Genomic DNA, 15,363 nt, shown 5'->3' with positions numbered 1-15,363 from the left:
ACTTAACAGAACAGGAATTTCCAAGTTCCAGAAAGTTATACGAATTGCAGATTACCTTGCTTTCAGGGGGAGGCAGGTTTCATGGTCCCACCTACTTTGAATTTTACCCACACCCCAGGAAGTTTTTCCCTAGGCAAAGGAGGACAGAGTATACCCAATAAAACTTTTTAATTGAAAATCATTACCAAAGGGCTTTCTTCTAAGACAAGTAGGCTCCAGACCTACAATCTCTGTCCTCAAATTGTGACTTTTTGTAGCTTTTCCTGGCAGGGGCAGGTCAAGGCGTCTGACAATGGCGGGTTTGACTTCAAGGCCTGCTGACAATTCCTTATCTGACAAAAATAACTTCTTTCATGGGGAATTTGAGAATCTAAAAATTGGCGAGCGAGCCTGCTCTGTGGGAGGTGAGTACAGAGCTCCGCTGAGGAGGCCCTAACGCTTAAGAAGCCCCTTGGATGTCCCCAGCCGCACCTCGGGCCTTCTGCTGGTGCTCACGATCAAGGGCTTTGTCCCGAGAGCAAGGCAGCTCTGTGGGGGTGCGTGTTCTGTATTTAGCCCGGTGCACACCTGTTAGCATGTTGACACCACTTTCAGAAGGCTTTTTCCCAATGCACCCCTCCCTAGGGGGAAGCCTCTCCCTGACATCCGTGGCAGCTCCGTGGGGCTCATTCTGTGAAACAGCCTTCCGCATGAGGCTCTCTCTGACCCCACCTCCCCCAACTGTCTGCATTTCCGGTGTCCCAGTTGCAGCAGGACCACAGCAGCACGTGAAGGCCCCCGTGCACCCCGGGGGGACAGGTGATCTGCAAGCCTGGACTTTCACTTTCTTTGCCTCCAGGAACTAAATCCAAGATGTGTGTGTGCTTGTTGCTCAGTCCCATGGACTGTAACCTGCCAGGCTTCAGGCAAGAATATTGGAGTGGGTAGTCATGCCCTTTTCCAGGAGATCTTCCTGATTCAGGGATGGAACTCAGGTCTCTCGCCTTGCAGGCAGATTCTTTACTGTCTGAGCCACCAGGGAAGCCCAAGAATACTGGAGTGGGCAGCCTATCCCTCCTCCAGGGGATCTTCCTGATGCAGGGATGGAACCCAGGTGTTCTGCCTTGCAGGCAGATTCTTGACCGTCTGAGCCACCAGGGCATCCAACTTGATGACGAGCAATTCCAAACCCACACACACCTCAGGTCCCAGTGGCCTCTGCAGCCAGCTCTTTACCTCCTTAATTTCCTGGCTATCACGTGTCATTCCTCTAGAAAAGTCCAAGAGGTGAAAAGTGGAAGTCGATGTCAGAGCTCTGGATGGTAAGGAGCCCAGGAGCAGAAAAGACGCTGAGCACGGAGGTCAAGGTCCTCCACAGAGAAGGCGATGCTCAACATCTCTCCTGGCTCCCACCTCCCCTCCAGCACCCGAAACAGACGGCCAGGTCCCCGCCTAGGCCTCGTGCCCCACTGGGCACGAGCTTCCTTCCCATCTGCCCGCTGAGCAGCCAGTACTGCTCCTGAGGACTTGGAGCACAGGCCACCGTTAGCAGCGGTCACGCACCGGGAGGGGGTGCTTCTGCTCCAGGGCTGATGGAGTTGCCTCTACCTGCCAGCTCCGTGTCTTCTCTTGTCCTCTCTTTCCATCATTCCAATCAGGCTTGGGTCTCACCAGCCACCAAAACCACTGAGAGGACCACGAAAGCCCGAGGAAGCCGCGAACCCAGCCCTGCCCGCCTCTGCCCTGACCAGCGGCTGCCCCGGCCACGCCCCCCTTGCCCCTGGCCTTCTTCCCTCGGCGTCCGGCCCTCCGTGCCACTTGCTCCCCCTCTTCTTGTGGGTCCTCCTCTGCAGGCCCCCAGGCCAACTCCCCGCACCTCCTGGAATTCCCCCTGTTGAAATTCCTGGGTCCCCGAGCTTGGTCTCCTCACATGCACGCTACACCCTGGGCCACCGGTCCCCGTGTCTCAGCTCGAGATGCCATCGAATGGCCTTGGCTCATGAGTCTAGCTTGACCCCTCTGCTTCTCTCACTGTACTTGGTTACAGCAGCTGGAGCAAACTCACCCCTCGAAGACAACGGTATTAACTCTCAGAGCACTAAGTTTCAACTTTAAACCATCGACATTCAGAGTCTGGAGTCAGAGGGGCTGTCTTTCACCTTTCCAAGGAAATGGTTGCGAAGGAGACACATTTATGCCCCTGAAGGGCATCTGCTCATTCTTCACCCAAATCCAAACACCAGCTATTTCCATCCTACAGCTGATCACTGGCTTCAATAATCAGTTCTACCATTAAAAGGTTCTATCATAAATGGAAATTTCTCATCATAATTAATCACTAAACGACATTTTGCACTGAACTGACCAATGAAATTTGTTTATTCATTTCTTTTATTCTTTCCTTTACTACTTACTTTCCTAGAGAAGATGAGGATGGGTCTTGAGTTAAAACTCCTGACCTTTACATGACCCTTGCCAACTATTCAAACACAAAAAGCCATAAAAAAACTATTATGGGTCAATTTAGCAGAAATCCAAAAATTCTCTCTCTCTCTTTTTTCTTAGCTACTGAAGAAATATCAGAAATGACATATATAAATTGGAAATCATTTCCCGCTTGCCAGCATACCTTAAATTGATGTGGCCAAGAATATTCCTTGTAATTGTTAAATTAATTTAGATATTCTTGATGTATTGTTCTTCACGGGAAAATCACTCATCATTCTTCCTTGGCTATTTGCCTTTTTTTTTTTTTTTTCCTAAGACTAGAGAAAGTTGTGTAGAACACACCACAAAAGTGTCTTCTGCACACAGGGCATTGGCTGAGGACCACTTTCAACACAACCTCACAGAAACTCAAAGGTGCTTTTATTACAACAGGCATGGCACTCCCAAAGCCCTACATCAAGACCTGCTCCTAGAATCTTCAAGTACAGGGGGAAGGTTGAATTTTCCTTAAAGGAAAATAAAGATAAATAATTATGCCTTTTGGGGAAGAGTCTTCCTCCAAAATCTCCGTAAAAAATCGCAACATCCACAGCTTCCCCAATGAGCAGGTACATGGAAATGAGACACAATACGAATTAAATGTCAAGGCAACCTACAAACATTTCAAAAACCTAATAAATCCTCTCCTGATTAGTTTTACCTGAGAGTGTAGAATCATACTGGGCTTGGCTGACACGTTATAAGAAAACTAGAACCATTCGAAAGAAATCCAGCACTCCAGACTGTCCCGCATGTAAAAATCACATTCTAAGTGATGCGGTTTGCCTGGTGTTCTGCACCTCCATGAATGCTGAGTGACTCCAAGTGATCCATTGTCCTGCTCTGTGTCTTGAGGATTTAAAATAGAGAAGGTAAAACTCTATGCTCTTTTAAGCTTATCTAAGGAGTATCTATTGTTTGTCCAAATGGCATATGCCTTTATATTTGCAAGTAATTAAATTCAGACATTTTTATATTTCAAACAAAATGCTTCATGCAAACCATAAGTAAAAGTGGTTTCCTGCTTTGTATTCTAAAGCGCCTTTGCAGGACTGCTGATATCCTGGTGGTGCCTCATTGGAGCATAGTTAGACCTCAAGTCCCCTGGGCCCACAGCAGCAGTTCACAAGTCATCCACGACACCCACCATCTGGTCTCTGCCCGGCCAACAGTCAGGTGTTCAGATTCTCACCCCATATGTGCATACGAGACCCCTAGGATACAAGTGCTCCCCTTTATAAGAAACTTACTTCATTACATGGCAACAGCAGTGTCTCTCTCAGCCAGCATCTCTGTGTCTGCTGGGTCATGTCCTCAGAGAACCAGACTTCACCCTGCTGGTCTAGCAGCCAGCAGGCCTTGTTGGGGGGCCAGCCATGCCCAACTTCCAGATCCAGGGTCTCAGGATTAGGGCAGAACCCTGGAAATTCATTGGAAGGACTAATGATGAAATTGAAGCCCCAATACTTTGGCCACCTGATGCAAAGAGACAACTCACTGGAAAAGACCCTGATGCTAGGAAACACTGAAGGCAGGAGAATGGGATGACAGATGATGAGATGGTTGGATGGTATTACTGGTTCACTGGACATGAGTTTGAGCAACCACTGGGAGATAGTGAAGGACAGGGAAGCCTGGCATGCTACAGTCCATGGGGTCACAAAGAGTCAGACATGACTGAGCAACTGAACAACAAATATATATATATATATATATTTACTCATGGTCCAAGAATTATAAATACCTTTTTATCGCCAGGTGTGCTGGGTGTCCAGGTGTGCTGGTGTCCAGGTGTGCTGTGTGTCTAGTTGTGCTGGTATCCAGGTGTGCTGGTGTCCAGGTGTGCTGGGTGTCCAGGTGTGCTGCTGTCTAGGTGTGCTGGGTGATCAGGTGTGCTGGGTGTCCAGGTGTGCTGGTGTCCAGGTGTCCAGGTGTGCTGGGTGTCCAGGTGTGCTAGATGTCCAGGTGTGCTGGTGTCCAGGTGTGCTGGTGTCTAGGTGTGCTGGTGTCCAGGTGTGCTGGTGTCCAGGTGTGCTGGTGTCTAGGTGTCCAGGTGTGCTGGTGTCCAGGTGTGCTGGGTGTGCTGGTGTGCAGTTGTGCTGGTGTCTAGGTGTCCAGGTGTGCTGGTGTCCAGGTGTGCTGGGTGTCCATGTGTGCTGGTGTCTAGGTGTGCTGGGTGTCCAGGTGTGCTGGTGTCCAGGTGTGCTGGGTGTGCTGGTGTCCAGGTGTGCTGGTGTCCAGGTGTGCTGGGTGTCCAGGTGTCCAGGTGTGCTGGTGTCCAGGTGTGCTGGGTGTGCTGGTGTGCTGGTGTCCAGGTGTGCTGGTGTCTAGGTGTGCTGGTGTCCAGGTGTGCTGGGTGTGCTGGTGTGCTGGTGTCCAGGTGTGCTGGTGTCTAGGTGTCCAGGTGTGCTGGTGTCCAGGTGTGCTGGGTGTCCAGGTATGTTGGTGTCCAGGTGTGCTGGGTGTGCTGGTGTCCAGGTGTGCTGGTGTCCAGGTGTGCTGGGTGTCCAGGTGTGCTGGTGTCCGGGTGTGCTGGGTGTCCAGGTGTGCTGGTGTCCAGGTGTGCTGGGTGTCCAGGTGTGCTGGTGTCCAGGTGTGCTGGGTGTCTAGGTGTCCAGGTGTGGTGTCCAGGTGTGCTGGTGTCTAGGTGTGCTGGGTGTCCAGGTGTGCTGGGTGTCCAGGTGTGCTGGTGTCTAGGTGTGCTGGTGTCCAGGTGTGCTGGGTGTCCAGGTGTGCTGGTGTCTAGGTGTCCTGGGTGTGCTGGTGTCCAGGTGTGCTGGGTGTCCAGGTGTGCTGGTGTCTAGGTGTGCTGGGTGTCCAGGTGTCCTGGGTGTGCTGGTGTCCTGGGTGTGCTGGGTGTCCAGGTGTGCTGGTGTCTAGGTGTCCTGGGTGTGCTGGTGTCCAGGTGTGCTGGGTGTCCAGGTGTGCTGGTGTCCAGGTGCTGGGTGTCCAGGTGCTGGGTGTGTCCAGGTGTCCTGGGTGTCCAGGTGTGCTGGTGTCTGGGTGTGCTGGGTGCCAGGTGTCCTGGGTGTGCTGGTGTCAGGTGTGCTGGGTGTCCAGGTGTGCTGGTGTGTGTCCTGGGTGTGCTGGTGTCCAGGTGCTGGGTGTCCAGGTGTCCAGGTGTGCTGGGTGTCCAGGTGTCCAGGGTGTGCAGGTGTGCCTGGGTGTGCTGGTGTCCAGGTGTGCTGGGTGTCCAGGTGTGCTGGGTGTGCTGGTGTGGTGTACTGGGTGTCCAGGTGTGCCTAGGTGTGCTGGGTGTCCAGGTGTCCTGGGTGTCCAGGTGTGCTGGGTGTCCAGGTGTCCTGGGTGTGCTGGTGTCCAGGTGTGCTGGGTGTCCAGGTGTGCTGGTGTCTAGGTGTGCTGGGTGTCCAGGTGTCCTGGGTGTGCTGGTGTCCAGGTGTGCTGGGTGTCCAGGTGTGCTGGTGTCTAGGTGTCCTGGGTGTGCTGGTGTCCAGGTGTGCTGGGTGTCCAGGTGTGCTGGTGTCTAGGTGTGCTGGGTGTCCAGGTGTCCTGGGTGTGCTGGTGTCCAGGTGTGCTGGGTGTCCAGGTGTGCTGGTGTCCAGGTGTGCTGGGTGTCTAGGTGTCCAGGTGTGGTGTCCAGGTGTGCTAGTGTCTAGGTGTGCTGGGTGTCCAGGTGTGCTGGGTGTCCAGGTGTCTAGGTGTGCTGGGTGTCCAGGTGTCCTGGGTGTGCTGGTGTCCAGGTGTGCTGGGTGTCCAGGTGTCCAGGTTTGCTGGTGTCCAGATGTGCTGGGTGTCCAGGTGTGTTGGTGTCTAGTTGTTCTGGTGTCCAGGTGTGCTGGTGTCCAGGTGTGCTGGTGTCCAGGTGTCCTGGGTCCGGGTGTGCTGCAGATGGATGTCAGTGAACTCCACATTCAAAGCTCCAGGACAGGACACCTCCAGCTCCGCCTTCGCCAGGCCCTCCCCTTGCCCTTGCTTCTTTCGCAACACGGGGTGGGGGTGGGGGTGGCCGGGTGATAGGAGCTGCATTTTCTATTTCTTTCCTTAGATTTATATGATGTTTCCACTTCAAAGAGCTCCCCTCATGGGCCCACATATTAAACAACCTTTACAACAGAACAGACACCTCTGAACAAGAGGTGGAACCCTAAGAAGACGAGAGAAAATGGTTGAAATCTGCCCACAATTTGGCCTGAGACCGTGTGTCCACTTCAAAGAAACCGTCAGCAGATGCAGGAGAGGAACCTCGGAGGATGGTTATTTAGTTTTCTCGGGGAGGGGAAGGAGGTCAGTTCTGAAGTCAGGCCAGGGAGGAAGCTTGGATCACGGGAACTGATGGGCATCGGAGAGTGGCTTACACGCCAGCTCGCCCTGGGTGCTGCGGAGCTGCCTGGTGCTGCCCGGGCCTGCCGCGCTTCTCTCTGCCGTGACTTTGGCGACAAGCACACACGGCGGTTCACTCAGCACGGCTCAGGGGAGGCCCAGGCACGGCTCAGGAGCAGGAACAAGGAAGGAGCAGCTGTAAAGCCCAGACGGAGAAGGTGCAGGCCTTGCTTCAAGGCACTGCCCACCGCCAGTCAGAGAACCCGGAGGACAGCACAGCAGCTCAGAGTCCCCCCACCATACATCCCTCCATGTGATGCGGAGAGGGCCTCAGAGCAAACTCCCGTTCAAAACAAGGGATCTAGACCTGAGAACCCATCATGGCACATCTTGAGTCTTGAAAACAGACACACATTCGGTAAAGAATGCACCTGCATTGTGGGAGACCTGGGTTCGATCTCTGGCTTGGAAAGACCCCCTGGAGAAGGGAAAGGCTAGCCACTCCAGTATTCTGGCCTGGAGAATCCCGTGGACTGTATAGTCCATGGGGTCGCAAAGTCGCACATGACTGATCGACTTTCACTTCTACTATGGGGGGGCATGAAGATGCCTTCCCTGAAAAAAAGCAAAACATAAACAACAAACAAGCACCAACAGCCAAAAAGCAGCAACAACAAACCGTCCCTGCTTCAGTCCCAGGAAGGCAGAGCCATCAAGGCAGACGGGGCCTGACTTCGGCACAGGTGCTGGGGGTGCGTGGAAGCCAGCCCATCCTTCCTGCAGGCAGGAGACCGCAGGTCAAGGCACGGGGTACGTAGAGGCCCGTTCATCAGAAGCTCAGACCACGGGGAGGCCTATGAAACAAGGGGTTCATAGGAGGCTGAGAGCTTGTCCACTGTGCCAGTGGCTCTTGATGCAGCTTGACCCAGGACAGAGCCTGTAGGCTGAGTTCACACCGACTGAGAAAGCGGAGAAAAGGTGGGGGGGCCCTTGGGGCCGAGGAGCCGGGGGCCTGGCTGCTGCCCCAGGAGCACGATGGGCCCGCAGGTCACATGGGCAGCTGCCTCCTGTCCCCACTCCGAATACTGTGTGACCCAGCATCAAAGAGAACACTGGGACCATCACTGTCGCTCCACTGAAGGGACCAGCTCCAATCCACTGCACCTCACAAGAGGGCCGAAGATGCGCGGGCCCCTTCCCACCTCCTGCAGGGGACTACCTGTGCACAGGTGAGGAACTGCCCCCCAGTTCCACACACATGCCCCCGGGCCCAGCACTGCCCCGAGTGGGGAGCACAGGCCAGGAGACCACCTCTCTGGGAGCCCAGGCAGAGAACACAGTCGCCAAGATCTTGTCCAGTGTTTCAAATGTACTCATGCATTTCATTGTTACCTGTGATGTTTGCTGAGTGAGTCAAGTGATTGAAGATGCTGAGGCTTGAAGTTCACAGCATCACATAAACCTGAATTCCAGCAAAGAAATGAACCAACACTACTTAACAGCTTTGCTGAGTGTCCAGAGGTGGAGAGACGAGGCACTGATCTGCTGACTGCGTCTCCCCTCTCTCCCCACATCCACCTCAGAGCACCACACCTGGTCCACAGCCTGGTTTAGAGCATCGGTCGTCCATGGACCTCTGCCTCCTCTCCCACAGCCTGCGTTCCCTTCAGATGCACAGGGACAGCACCTCTGTTTTCTGGCTCTGTGCTCTTCTGCAGGGCATTTCATAGGGCTCATTCTCTTGTAAGGATTATGAGGACAATCCATGTCAAATGCTGACACTCACACTGAAACAGCAGCTGAAAGTCGCCTTATCCTGCTCTTTCTGCATTTTGCGTCCCACCAACACATCCTTGAAGGTGGACACTCACTCACACATGTCCCCCGTTTTTGGCATCTTCCCTGCCTCTCCCAAGGAGGCCCTCAATAAATCTTCATTGCACAGAACTGGCGCTGAATTTTTAAAGACATCTAGATTATTGTTTTAAATAATATATCATCTTTTCCCAAGAGACTCAAACACTATCCTTCAAAGAGCTTCATCAGGTGTCCTAATAGTTTTTATACACTTCAGTGTAAAACATGAATTAATGATACAGGACAAACAGGGTTACTTCACATCATCTCTGCGGTTTCATGTCCAGTTTGAACAGCCTGATTTAGTAAATAGTGAGAATAATAAAGAAAGCCCGGATTCCAGGCGTGTGTCTCTAAAGATGATGCAACTGTTGGCTTTTCAAAGTCCATAATTGGAAGAAAATGGAAAAGTTCCTGAAATCAAGATGTTAAGATAAAGTCAATTGGGAAGAGTAAGAGATAGAGGTTTATGCTACTTACAGAAACGCTTAAAAAATAAAGTAAAGCTGGTAGTCAACAGTCCCTTCTCCCCAGAGACAGATACGTATATAATAAAGACCTCCAGAACATCCACCAATATGGATTGGTAAGGATGTCCTGAACAGGTCACTTTAAACTCTACCAGGAAAAGACTAAAGTGATTTAAAGTTTACATTCCTGTTGTAAATGGGTATTTCATTTTCTATGTAAGGTCATATGATTTTCCTAGATTTACAGCTGTATCAAAAGACAACAGTTCAAATTTATGACTGAGATTTCTGGGGTGAAGTTTAAAATGTTAGGAATGCTGAAAATGCTCAAAGGTCGGGTTTATGCCCTTGAATATGGTTTTTACTCTTAGACCACGAGCTGCGGTCACACAAGCTGGATATAATTGATCTGGTAATTATAGAATGCAATTTGAATTATCACAGACCTGTATTGATTACTGAAGGACCCCTATCTAGAGCCCAGCAGAGGATAAAGAGGCTGCAGTCCAGCCCAGAGCTCTGCTGGAGTGGCTGAGGCCTTGTGAAGTCATGAAGAGGAGCTATGAAAAGCCCTGGGTTAATGAGAGTGAGGAAAAGCCTTAGGTCTTGAGCTGAGAGTTAGAATGGGAGTTGGACTAAGGGCTGAAAAGGCATTTGTTACTAAGAATTAGGAAAAATAACTACACTCATTCTGTGTGAAAATACTTAGAATCTATTCTAAATATTCAGTGATATTTGTGTTTTGCAGCTTTACACGATAACAAAAGTTCTTTTTCATTGAAACTCCTATAGAATAAGCCATTTTGACATCTGGGGCTTGAAATGCCAACTCCTTTTCCAATTGGTTTTCTAAAGAAGGCAACTAACCAATGACAAAAGTAAAAATCTAAACATAACTGACTTGGCTACTTCTTACTGAAGTAAACAGATGTCCTCATCTGGTTCAATGGAGCAAACATTTCCCACAAAGAACACAGGTTCTTTCCAGGCGCAGTGCCTCTCTCCTCTCCTGGGCCTTGTGCCAATCAAAGTTTTTAATCTGCAGAGTTGCATGCCCACCACCCCCACCCCAAAATGACTAGCCTTTTGTCTAATAATAAGCAATCCAAAGGCAGAATCATATGAGTTTGAATACCAAAATAAGTGAGACCCGGACACAGAGGATAGAACTGTGGTTGCCAAGGGGGTGGGGTGGAGGAGGACTCACCAGGAGGCTGGGGGAGGAAGTGAGTGCGAGGTTGGGGTTGGCAAGTGTCAGCCGTTACGTATAGGATGGATACACAGCAAGAGCCTACTGTGCATCACACAGAGCTGCATTCTGTATCCTCTGATAAACCATAATGGAAAAGAAAAAATTTTAAAAAGAATGTATATATATGTATAACTGAACTACTTTGCTGTCCAGCAGAAATGAACTCAATGCTGTGAATCAACTATACTTCTTTTAAAAAAGTTAAATAAACAGATAAATGAGACCAAGAAGTGGTGCACCTCAGAGGGCCTGACTCTCACGGGCATCTCTAGGAGTTGGTCCCATGTCCAGTCTATGTGTCAGAAAAGAATGAATAAGTACAGGACAGGCCTCGGTGGAAAATAAGATCCATTGTGCAAAGGTGAGAAATAGCCACTTGCTTCCTTGGCTTCACCTCCTAGAGAGGTCGCAGTCTGTTCCCTGGTCTTTCACGTTGGAAACTGCACCCACCACTTCCTCCCACCAGAGGCTCCTGTTCTCAGTGTCCCAACAGCACCCCTGCCGGTTCCCACAAAACCCCAGCACCGCCTCCAAGACATCAGGCCACCTCAACTCTGGAAGGCTTCTCACAGCCAAGTCCCCACAGAACTGCCTGGTTACATGAGCAGTGCGAAACCTCATCCTCCAGTTTTATTTCCAGGTAAGGAATGAATACTAAAGAAATTTTAACCAAGAAAAAAGCAAAATGCATCCTGAGTTGCCCAATGACCATAAATTCATACCAAACATCATATTTGGTAACCTTTCCTGGAAATGACACACCACCACCTCCTTGGCAAGTAGGAGAAGTAAGTGCAATCCAGAGAAGTTAGAAACTCTCAGTCACATTGACCCCTGGTGCTGGAATTTGGTGACTTTCTGTAACTGGAAGAGGTAGGTGTAAACTATTTGAAATACAACATTCGTCTTGGAACTCACCGTGCATTTACCCAGATTTTGTCTGAGCAACCGCACTGGCCATCACTTCCTCTAGGTTTCTGTTGTATAAACAAACATACATGAATGATTAAGAGCCCAGGCTGTAACTCACCAGACCCTGGCCTGTTCCTTCATATGTTTTTCTTTAAAAACCGTCACCAGATCATTGATGAAGGATCGAATGGCCTACCCATCCCCTTCTGCCACTGGTTCACTCTCTGATTTGAGGAAAGTCGTTTTGTGAGCCTCACTTTTCTCGGCTGTAGATCATACTCTAGTACAACCTCCCCAGCTGAGGGAAGAACGCCGTGAGGTCACTCGTGAGAACGTGGCTGAGAGCCGGGCTCAGTGAGCACAACCTGTCGTCTGAGCTAGTCCCAGTGAGGACCTTTAAGGGGCAGATGCGGTCCCCACTCTGGCCAGAGTGTGGCTTCCAGGCCAACACTGCAAGTACTTCGCAGCCACTCAGCTTCCTGAGCCTACGTTCTAGCCACTCTGAATAAATCCCTCACACATTTAGACTGAGCTGACACACAGCCTTTACAGTCAAGCCAAAGAATTAAGGGCAGAATTTCATGATACTACTCCTCTGCAGTCTTGAGGTCAGTATTAGAAACCCTTGCAAATCTATGTCCTGGCCAAAAAAATGGACCACTGAAGAGGCGTTGCAGCGCCCAAGTCGCTATAAAAGAAATTGGCACAGCTGAGGGAGGGGGCGAACCATGGGAAACCCAGAGACAGGAACACACTTTCATCCCACACATCAACGTATCAGATTACTGAGGGGGAAAGAAGTAAAAAAAAAAAAATAAAGTGTGGGGGAAATAATTTAATATATTCCCTCTTCTCCTGTCATGCATATAGAAAGAGGCCATCTGAGCTAAATCAATTGGGCAAAGTGTTTCTGAAACTGCTGACATAAAACTGGACGTTTTTGAAGGCCAAGGACTGCGTTTCCTTCAGTCTGTGTTAATCCACGCAGAGTTACGCTCGCAATCATAAACTTGCTGGCGGGTAAAACAGCACAGAGTAATAAAGCATTTCGAGGTCTGGTACGTGTAAAGCTGAGAAGGGCCGTACCTGCCACCAGCCCGTTACATTCCCGTTCCTTCGCACCGCAACTCTTCTACAGGACCTCCTTCATAATGGAATGACAGTTGTTACTGCTGATGATAATTTTATTATTATCAGTGTTTACCAAACCCTACAGGATTTGTAGGGTTTGGTAAACACAAATAAAAACTGTTTGGTAAAAACAATGCAGAAATTGTTCTAAGTACTTATCAAGGATGAAGTCATTTCTTCTTCTCCGACTCTTATAAGATAGCTGCTCTTATCCCCACTTTCAATTCAGTTTAGTCTCTCAGTTGTGTCCAACTCTTTGCGACCCCACGGACTACAGCACACCAGGCTTCCCTGTCCATCATCAACTCCCGGAGTTTACTCAAACTCATGTCCATTGAGTCGGTGATGCCATCCAACCATCTCATCCTCTGTGGTCCCCTTCTTCTCCTGCGTTCCATCTTTCCCAGCATCAGGGTCTTTTCAAATGAGTCAGTTCTTCACATCAGGTGGCCAAAGGAATGGAGTTTCAGCTTCAACATCAGTCCTTCCAATGAACACCCAGGACTGATCTCCTTTAGGATGGGCTGGTTGGATCTCCTTGATGTCCAAGGGACTCTCAAGAGTCTTCTCCAACACCATGATTCAAAAGCATCAATTTGTTGGCACTCAGCTTTCTTTATAGTCTAACTCTCACATTCACACATGACCACTGGAAAAACCATAGCCTTGACTAGACGGACCTTTGTTGAGAAGTAATGTCTCTGCTTTTGAATATGCTATCTAGGTTGGTCATAACTTTCCTTCCATGGAGCAAGTGTCTTTTAATTTCACAGCTTCCCTCCCCCACCCAACACTTTACAGGTGAATAAATGGAAACCAGAGTTTCATGTGCCCAGGGATGCAGGCTCTGCCTGGCAGCACGGGCCTGACCCAGGACGCCAGGCCCTGCAGCCTGTGCTCAGCCATCATGTGATGCTCCATAAAGCAGTCCACAAGAGGGTTACTGGAGCACCTTCAAAACTCACAGCTCTTGCTAACTCAGAGGCTCCTCAGTGTCCAACCTCAGGAGGCAGACTGACCCTAGTCCTCTGGTCACTTCTCCAGGCCAAGGAGCTCTGGTTCCATCCTGCAGTCCTGCCATTTACTACCTCTTGGCTCCCCACTGCCCACGCTCATCCGTGAACTGATGCATGGAAGTATCAGGCTCCTCATGTGAAAAACTGCTTTGACACATTGTTTTTTAATGTGGGCTGGAGTAGGGTGGGATCAAGATGAGTCAGAGGCAGATGGCATTTCACTGTGGCCTGTCATCTCAGTGAGATACGTGAGGCTCCACAGGAAAGGATGAAGGTACTGAAGGCATTGAGACTGAGGAAGAAACCGAAATGAAAGCAGATCTTGAGAAGGACTCTGAAGTGAAAATTCAGATTGAAAATGTAAATTGTCTACAGATGACGTGCTAATAGGGCTGAGAGAAAAGGGCTGTGATCTCACAGGAGGATGTACGTGTGTGCTGAGCAGGACCAAGCAGACGGTTCACACATGCTGGACGCCGGCTTCCGGTGGGTGTGATGGGACCGTAGGAGGAGGAATGTTCATACTCAGCGCCCCTCGGTTTGGGAAGTTGCTCTGTGGGACGGAAAGCTGGGGCACTGAAACGCACAGACCCCGGGCCGTCACAGCTCTTCACACCATGTGCTTTCCGGCAAGAGACCTCGCCTTCCTGAGCAGGCAACTGGCCAACTGGAAGGGACCATCCTGAGGTGCCTAGACTCAGAGCTGGTGCCTGGAATCCCTGGGTCACCGAGGGGATCAAGTTCACAGAGAAGCAAGGCAGGGGTCTGTACCAAGGTGTCCAGCAGAACAGCTACTGGAAGAAACCTACAGTTCAGACCCAGAGAAGCCCAAACCAAGCTAAATGCTCCTCCACGTGCAGACCTACTGTGCGTCCGTGTCTTCTCTCTCACACTGTGTATTGTGTATATGTCTGTATGTGTGTGTATCTGCATATTTATGTAAAAGTATGGGGATTCCCTGTGGCTCAGACAGTAAAGAATCTGCCTGCAAGGCAGGAGACCCAGGTTTGATCCCTGGGTCAGGAAGCTCCCCTGGAGAAGGGAATGGGAACCCACTCCAGTATTCTTGCCTGGGAAATCCCATGGACAGAGGAGCCTGGAGGGTTACAGTCCATGGGATCACAGAGTCAGACACTATTGAGCAACTGACACTGTATATGTAAGTATATACGTGGATAAATGTGTATGGACATGTATGTACGTATGCATTTTTGTGCATATATGTGTATGTCTAGATGTATATGTGTGTGGTCATGTATATATTGTATTGCATGTATCTGTGTGTGTATGTATACTCATGCAATTTTGTGTGTTTATATCTTTGTGTGTCTGTGTTATATGTGTGATACATGTATATGTCTAGCTGTATACACATGTATATGTGCATGTATGTATGTATTGCATGTATATGTGTCCATACTCATGTACGTGTATGCATATGTCTGTGTATTATATATGTGATATGCAAGTGTGTGTGTTTGCGTGTATACGTCTGTGCTGTTATGTACGTATGTGTGTATGTGAGGTGTGTGTATATGTGTGCATGTATGCACACCTGTGTGTATATATACACATATCCTGACACTGGTCCTGTGAGATTGGCAGTTTTCATCACTCTGTGACCTTGAGGAGTCAGGTGAATATTCCTCAGTTTTTAGCATGTATATGTATATATATATATATATATATAAATATAAACAAGACCGTTTGCACCCAAGCCTGTGTGACAGCAAAGCCCGTGTGTTCCAATTCCAGAGAACAGCTGGGACTAATGTGCATCCAAATGGGGTCTGATGGAGAGTACAGACCAGAGACCCACAGTTCAAGATAACAATGGAAACAGTGAGCTTCAGGAAGCCTTGAGAGTCACCTCTGGGTAAGAACCCCCAACATCCCAGAGAGACAGATAGGTGATCACCCCAGATCTGGAGTGAGGCTTGGTCTCTCCAGCATCCACACTTGTAGTGGTTCATGATCA

The 15,363-nt window shown here is 49.7% G+C and overlaps 1 long non-coding RNA gene across 1 annotated transcript in view; it reads right to left on the bottom strand.

The window, feature by feature from the left end:
• LOC138985368 (uncharacterized) overlaps nucleotides 1–15,363 on the bottom strand; it is a 32,939-nt gene that overhangs the window by 4,695 nt on the left and 12,881 nt on the right. The gene's annotated exons all lie outside the window — the stretch shown is intronic.

This window comes from Bos mutus, chromosome 24 (assembly GCF_027580195.1).
Source record: "Bos mutus isolate GX-2022 chromosome 24, NWIPB_WYAK_1.1, whole genome shotgun sequence".
NCBI lineage: Eukaryota > Metazoa > Chordata > Mammalia > Artiodactyla > Bovidae > Bos > Bos mutus.
This window is presented reverse-complemented; position numbering and strand designations above follow the sequence as displayed.